Here is an 8,370-nt window from a genome sequence, read left to right as displayed (position 1 = left end):
AAGAGAAACAGAAAAACAAAGGGTTGAATGCTTTACAGCATTCAACCAAATATAGAAACTTTATTTTTCTCACAATGGGGAAATTCTTCTCCCCATTTTGACCCATCAATCTGCCAACCATTCGGTTGTTAAATGGCCGCCTGAGCTGAACTGCTGCTAAATATGATTACAGTGGTGAAATGTTAATAATTATTATAGTAATATATACATTATTATATATATTATTGTTATTATTATATATTTTAAGTCTATTATTATAATAGGTGAAAAATTTGTTCTCAAAAGTGTGACTTTTTTCTTTTTTACTCTGCTTGTTTTTTTAGGCTCCTGCAATACAGTAGATGATATTTTTGTAAGTGTAACAAAATGCAAGAATTTGAGATTAGAAATAATCTATCTGGGTAAACAGCGGATTGGCCCTTTAACCTTTATTTTAGAAATGACTTTAAATTAATAATACGTGGAAGTCTGATGGACTTTGTAAACTTTTTTGGTCAAAAATGTCAAAGACAGACTATTTCTTCAAATATTATAAATTGTCACTCATGTTTATACCTCCTTAGAAATGTTTGGATAAAAGTGAAATGAACAAAGAAATACATAAAAATGTAAAAAGACACGATACCTCATAAACAATAATCTAATCTCTGACCAGGCTTTTCTTTTTTTTTTTTTTTCTTAAAGAACATGCATGCAGAACAACCAGTGACAAAAAATATGATTGCAGCAATTGGTCAATTGGTTTGTGTTAAGGTAAGTCATAGGTAAGAAACTTTATTTCATCATAACTTTAGTGATAAAAAAAAAAAAAGGTTGACAGAAGACATTTCGAGTGCGATGCAGTAAAATGTCTTCATTTTTGTTTTGGAGCATCTCAACAAATCAGCCACCAGCTTGTGGACAGACTGCAGAAAAAAGAAATAAAACAATTTAGTGTAGTTTTGGGTTAATGGCTATGGGTGAAAAGAGAAGAGCAATGTTTGCACACTTTGGTGTGACAACTACTGGTACTTTACCTGTAACATCAGACAGCTTGTAAACAGCAAAAGAACCGTTTAAAGACCCACTCCAATGAAAATCATGTTTTTGACATGTTCTTGTTGTCACGGTGCCTCCGGCTGACCCCTCCTCCTCATCAGCTCCACCTGATGCCTCCAGCTGCGCCTCCTCATCCTCATTAGCCGGCAGCCTCTTAAGGAGACCACGGACCTGTAACCGACGCTAGTACGTTGTATTCCTACGGTGCATCTCCTGGCCTCACCTCGATTCTCGCTCTTGCCTGTTTCCATGCTCTCGACTAATAAGCTTTGTCTTTTGCATTCACTCCAGGACCTCGACCTCCTGAGGAACTTACCCGGTTACGGTTCTTCTCTCGCCGTCTCACTCTGATGATCTCTGGCTCCTTCTCGAATCACGCGGTTGCTGCCAGCAAGACCCTCCAACCACACCTTGGACTACCTGGAAAGATCCTAGATCTCAGCTCTACCCTGTCCTATTAAATCTCTTCTTTACTTCTTTACTTTTTTTGAGAGCAACAGCAAACAATTACTCGCCTTAGTAATATGAGAAACAAACACATTACCATGCAATCATCATGTGTCTTGTCTGCCTGTTTGGTCGCCTACAACAAATGCCATACATCCATCCAGTGAGCCTCAGATCCACCATAGGCTCAACATTGCTCTGTATTATCACTGTTGACTGCTTGAATGTTTCAGAACTATACAAAAGGCCATGGACCCAAACTGTACTACCAAGTTTTAAACAGACACACCTGAGCCGCACCAACTGCAATGAGTCATAAACTCAGGTCCGGATGCTCCACCAGATCCGCCACAAAAGGCCTTTACCAGCATTTAGGAACTGCCACAAACAGAAATATGTTTCTTTTTTTGTGTTCACTAAAACCTGGAATAAACTCCAGCCAGGGATGCCCACAGAATTTTTTTAGTGGAGGCCACTGGGAGGCCAGAGCAAAATGCAGGGTGGCCAAGGGATATCATGTCTATTATGCATAACAACAAACGTTCATGCACCCCGTGCAGAAAAAGTTTGTGCTAATGCTCAGAAGAGTTCCCGATGTGCAATGTTCCTAGAAAACAGACAATTACAATACAATAAAATACAATGCCTTCTTATAGGGCGGCAGTGGCTCAGGCGGTTGAGCAGGTTGTCCAATGATTGAAGGGTCGTCGGTTTGATTCCCAGTCAACAGTGGATGTGTCCTTGGGCAAGACACTTCACCCTTCTTGCCTCAAGTGTGGCTCCACTGGTGTGTGAATGTGTATGAATGTTCCAGTGATGGTCAGGGGGGCAGTAGGTGCGTACTGGCAGCCACGCCTCTGTCAGTCTGCCCCACGGCAGCTGAGGCTACATCAGTAGCTTACCATCAGCAAGTATGAATGAGGAATGAATGAGTTATGGACACACTGTAAGCGCTTTGAGCGTCTGGAAAAGCGCAGATTATTATTATTTCTAAGATCCTAAATAAAAAGTCAAGTTCTGTCTATGCCACTAAAAAATTGACTTTAAGTTTAGCATCAACCTGCATTTATATATCTGAATCCAGAGTTTTATTTTGGATTTAAATTCTAATTAAATCAAATTCTTGTGAAACAGTCTTGTATGGTTTATGAAAAAGCATTTTACTTGAAGTTTTTCTGGATGACTTTAAATGTGACCATTGACCAAAACATTTAAGTCAATTGGATGGTCACATATGATGAAAAAACGCATCTGTTAATAATGAATTAACATTTTCAGATTTCTGTTTAGGACAAGATGCGTAAATACCAAGAGAAGTTAGGACGAAAGGGTTGGTCACAAGCAAACGTGTGGCCGGGATGTGGTAGAGATTGGGGGTCCGGGGGGTTGGTTCGGTGTGCACTACCGCCACGCTGAACTCTTGTCAGAACCATGAGAAATTTTGTACAAGAAATGCTAAACAATGAAGTCACAGTACCATTCCTAAGACTAAACCTGTGTCCGGATTACCGTCCTAACCCCTATATAGTGCACTATATAGTGTGGTTGCCATTTTGTAGTGGTGTCCAAATCTACAGTTCAAAAATCAAGTGCACTAGAAATTTCCCAGAAGTCTGAACGAAAAACCAGTGTGGATCGATGCTCACTAGATTGGCGAATATTTACCAGAATGCAGTGCATATGGACCAGAATGCATTGCATATGGACCACAATGCATTGCGTTGGAATTATTTGAAAATGGCGGAGAGTTGCGCAAGGAAGACGACTTAAAAATGTAAGTATTTTAAGAAGTATCAAGTATCTGTTGTAAAACATATTTGTGAATATGTAATATGACGTGTTATTTGTTATATTCCTCAAACGACAACCTACATTGTTTTGAAGCTAAAGCTAACGCGAATTTGCGTCGAAGGCTAAAAACAAACGCAGTAGATATAACATAAAAAAGGAGTGAGTTCTAACTGTAGTCATTAGTTATTAACACATTTTTTGTGTTTTTTTTTTTATGTGTTTATATATGTTGGGACAGGCGAGGATGAGAAAAATGTGATCCATCTGCGGATGGAGAAAGATAGCCTGTTTGTTTTCAGGTAAGCTCGTGTCGGATGGGAGTAAGATCACACTTGATCAGATTTGTCTTCATTTATCATTTAAACTGTTAATCGTCGTCATGTTGGGGTAAAGGTTTTTGTTGAAAGAGCCAGAAGAGAGGAGGAAATTGCAAGAAGGGAGGAAGAGCGACAGGAGAGTCTGTTAAGCTTACTTACTTTATATGTTAACATTTATTTTTATACATGTTAACAATAATCATGGTCTTCTAGAGTCATGTGTGTCACAGTTGGAGCTGAAAGGAAACCAGAAATTCGCAGACGGATGCCACTTTGCTTGTCCTCCTGGTTCCTAGTGTCGTCCTGCTGTGGCTCAACATCTGTGGCTCCAAGCAGTCCCCTTCACTGATGCAAAGATTGTGCAGGACTGCGCTGCAGGCAATGAATTTCATTGCAAAGGTTGGTTTTACTTCCAGTGCCCCCAGATATATTGCTCTCCTCCTCATCATCATGCCAAATGCTCTCTCCACCACAGAGCGTGCCCTGGCGTGGTGCTGGTTGTAACGGGCCTCAACCACATTCCTCAGGGATTCCCGTAAAGCAGGGGTCGGGAACCTTTTTGGCCAAGAGAGCCATAAACGGCACATATTTTGAAATGTAATTTCGAAAGAGCCATACAATAATGTAGTGTCCCTTTCCCACACTGAGGCACAGAGACTTAACCTCTTTTAAGGTTCTTAATTCTGGTTACTGCAGACCGCAACAAACGCCGTACAATTAATTCAGCAACTCCTGAATCTCTCCCGCCGAGACGAGAGCGATTCTCCCAACTTTATATTCCCCCCCTCCCGCTCCAGCCCTCCCATTTCCCTTATTCGGCCCATAGCTGAACCCCATTGGTCCAAACTCCCTAACAACAGGCTGAGCGACAGAACTGGGGCCAATCAGATCTCTGCTTGATGCGTTCAATGAACTCCAGAACTTTTAACGCAGCCCAACAGCCATCCAACTCAGTCCGCGACAATATGTTTAAAACTAAATATACATGTGAATGTGTGCATTTGATGTAATTTCAACCTTTTTAAAGGACAATAAGTCTGTGGATTCTTTTTAATAACATCGTTATGCTGTTGCTGAAAAATGATGAGTATTTCTCGTGGTAGTTTTGCTGATGGTCTAGTCTGGTTGATACGTGGTGAGTTTCTGCTTCATGCAGGCGTTGATACTTTAAACGTGATCGTAGGTCTGAAAGTTCTGTAGATGTGAAAAAGAGCTGATCACATGCAGATCCGGAACCAAACACACACTCAGACGCTGCAGTGAGTGACGGGCAGCGGGTTTTACGTATTTACAATCCCTGCGCGATTCACCTGCTGCCTGTCCCCACAACACCTCAGCCCCACCCTCTGCTTTCTCCCTCACACATCCTGTACCTGCATCTGCGCGCTCTTTCTCAGAGACGGGAGCGCGCAGTTTTAGGCACGGCAATTCACAGGTTTCCGGGTGGTAAAAACTCTGTGAAATAATAGATAATAGTAAACTGATAGCGCTGGCGCAGATTTTTCTCTCTAAGCACCGCCACTACTGCGCGCCTCTGGCATCGCATCGCGCCCGAGAAGGACTGGTCAAATGATGATTTGTCTGCGAGCCACATGTGACCATCAAAAGAGCCATATTTGGCTCGCGAGCCATAGGTTCCCGACCCCTGCCGTAGAGGGTCAGCAGCGTGATGGGATGTGCAATGCAGAGATACCCACCATCACCTTAAAGGATCCTTAAGGTGGTTATGTTTGATTAACGTAAATTGGGATTTACGAAGAACCCGTGAATCATGGACTGATACTGGATTCCCAACAAAAACATCTAGAAATTTGGTATTAGAGTCACATACAGCCTGCATTTGAATGGAATAAAAAAGCTTCCTGTTAAAATAACAAGCTGCATTTTCTTTTAGGGCCTTTATACTTATGTGGCAGCCATCGATGCTCCCCACGACCTTTTGGAAGGTGGAAGACCCAGCGAGCTGCCTAAAAAACCGGAGGCGACTTATGGTAATTCACATTGGGAAGCCGGATAACCCTGCTCATCAGCTGGAGGATGCGGTCCGCCGTCCTGTGGAAACTGTCACTCACAGTGGAGCGTGGCACGGCCCTTGCTACCACACCGTAAGATGTGTCACACGCCAACCAGAAAAGGAACACCAGGACCTCAGTCTCCTGTGCCCCCCCCAGAGTGTGAGGAACCCGAAGCTGCTCCACCAGATGCTTGATGGTCCTGCAGGTCAACCGAAAATCTGGTCTTGTGTCAGACTGACCATCAGCGTAAACGGCCAGGACAGACACCTTTATGTTGGCAAAGCAGTAGAGACGTGGAAGACCCTGTAAAATGCAACATTAATTTTTTAATTGAGGAAATTAAATCTCATTTTTTTAATGTTTCTATTTTTTGATGTCTTTCATTTTAGTTTATAAGGTGTTTTTGAATGCTGGAAAATCTTGTGTTTTTGTTTTTTTGGCTGGGTTTTTGGATTTTCACATTAATTTTTAAAAATGAAAGTATTTTTGTTTAAAACAAGTGTTCTGTAAAAAATATTTTTTCTAAACTGATATAGAACCCTTTGTGTTGAAGACTGATATGGTTTGACTCTGAAGAAGAAATGCAAAAACTTTCTCTGAAGAGTGTTACACATATTTAGACTATACAACTCATACTCCAGAGTTGAGAAAGAATCTTAAACTCTTGCCCAGCAGATGCTGTAACCCTGAGCACAATTACTAACAAATGCTTATGTTTAACTGAAAAAAACGTAAGGTTTAACTCACAAGTTGTACATGTCTGGCTAGGGCAGCCAGAGGAAATCTGGCTTCTCCTTGCACTGCTTGTTTTCGGTTTGATCTCACGAAAGACGGTTGAATTATTGCCAACAGGAACACAGACAGGTTCAAATTCAAAGCCATTTTCAGTAAGGTAGAAAAGAAAAATACAGAAATAATGCCACCTCGCATGAGCCCGTAAATCGTTCAGCGGGACCAAAATAAAAAATAAACATTGCCATGGACTAGTAATTTGCCGGTTTATTTCTGAACAAATACATTAAATCTTAGCAGTTAGGGATTAGGGTGGGAATTCCGACACAGCTTATAGCAAAATGTGGGACTTTAGGAAAAGCTTTTTTGAGGTTTTGTTTCCCAATCCAGTAGTTCAAAGCCTTTAAGCCTTTTTCTAGTACTACGACAACCCTGTTTAAAAACCAAAGACTAGTAAGCATGATCCATCACCCTTGGTTATTTTAAACACATCATAAATGAGCAGAACACCATAACTTAAATGTTAAACTGACGAAACTTACTGACGATTCCATGCAGACTGTCTCCATCTTCTAAAACATTCAGCTTCTTGCAAAATGTGCATCTTTTAAAAAGGAACTCTGGCGTCCGACTTAACGACTCTTAGTAGAAACCAACATTTGAGGTGAATTTCTGATGAACTACTTTGGCTCTGCAGAAACTATGTCCTAGAAAACAACACTAGTTTTTTTTTTTTTTTGGCTAATCATGAATAAAAGACCACTGGGAAAATGTTTGCAATACAGTGATCCCTTGCTATAACGCGGTTTACTTTTCACGGTTTCGCTACTTCACGGATTTGCATCGTGCATTGTGTTCTGCATTCTGATTGGCTAAAAAGTCACTCCGCATCTTCTCTACCTGTGCGTCAATAACGTTGCAGTTTAAAGTGTACAGGTACGTAAAACAACTTGCCAAATTAACATTACGTACGTGCAAATTCTCTTGCAATTTCGAGTTTCTCTAAAACCCATAGAAAAAAGAACGACAAAACTGCCTATCACTATGTTCTTCTCCCGAACAAACACACCTGCACCGCGGGCTTCAAAAGAAGAAAACACTGCAGAACGGAGTCAGGATGCAGCGGCTCAGTCTGAAGAGCAGTGAAATACACCTGAGTCACTATTTGTCCCACTGTACTTTGTATTTTTTCATAGTTTTCTCCCGTTTAATCCAATTACTCGGGTTGCGGTGGGCGGGGCTAAACTCCTGAAGTCTTCTGTTCACATTGATGATTAAAATTATTATTTGACAGTACAGTACAGAAGTTATTTGTTGAAAAAAAATGTTTCTAAAGTACTTTTATTTGTGAAACAAATGCTTGAGCCTGTACAATGGTCTGTTCTTTCTTTTCAATGTATAATAGAGTATTTAATTGTATATTAATTGTAAGAAAAAAATAAAGGTTTCTACTTCACGGATTTTGCCTATCACGTGTTCTTTTTGGAACGCAAGCCCCGCGAAAAACAAGGGTTTACTGTATATCAAAAGATGACTGGAGTGGGACTTTAATGTGTTGGGCTCACTTTTCAGCTGCTCTTCATCATGGCAGCAAAGTAATCAACTGATTAGGTAGAAGATCTATGAGGATCTTCGCCTAGAAATCAGGATCTTAAACTAGCAACTTAGCCCACTGCTCAACAGCTAATCGGGCAAAGCAATCAAAAGTGCTTTTATTCATTCATAAACAACTGTGGATAAAAATAAGATAGCTCAGTCAAAAAAGCAAGATTTCAAGGTGACAAAATAAAAAAGGATTTACATGGTATAGGATCCTTCAGGAGGCTTTAGTTTAAGAATTATATATTAATGTAACCATATGATTTGGCCTTCTAAATTCTGCTTTTTTATCAGCAGATTTAACAAAACCCTGAACTGATGGGTACCCCAATGGGTTCAAAAACCTACCAGGGTGGATACAAGTTCAGCGGGGCCCCGTGCACAAAAAGCCTTCTGCAGTGGAGTAGTAGATACAGCATTTCACCATAGCA

The 8,370-nt window shown here is 40.8% G+C and overlaps 1 long non-coding RNA gene across 1 annotated transcript; it reads left to right on the top strand.

The window, feature by feature from the left end:
* Positions 1-400: 400 nt before the first annotated feature.
* LOC110014510 (uncharacterized) lies at positions 401-7,797 on the top strand. The gene is made up of 5 exons (XR_002872803.2): positions 401-753; positions 1,140-1,224; positions 1,330-3,575; positions 3,670-3,992; positions 5,488-7,797. It is a non-coding gene; the product is annotated as an uncharacterized LOC110014510 (long non-coding RNA).
* The last annotated feature ends 573 nt before the right edge of the window (positions 7,798-8,370 follow it).

This window comes from Oryzias latipes, chromosome 3 (assembly GCF_053564925.1).
Source record: "Oryzias latipes strain Hd-rR chromosome 3, Olatipes_Hd-rR_3.1".
Taxonomy (NCBI): domain Eukaryota; kingdom Metazoa; phylum Chordata; class Actinopteri; order Beloniformes; family Adrianichthyidae; genus Oryzias; species Oryzias latipes.
This window is presented reverse-complemented; position numbering and strand designations above follow the sequence as displayed.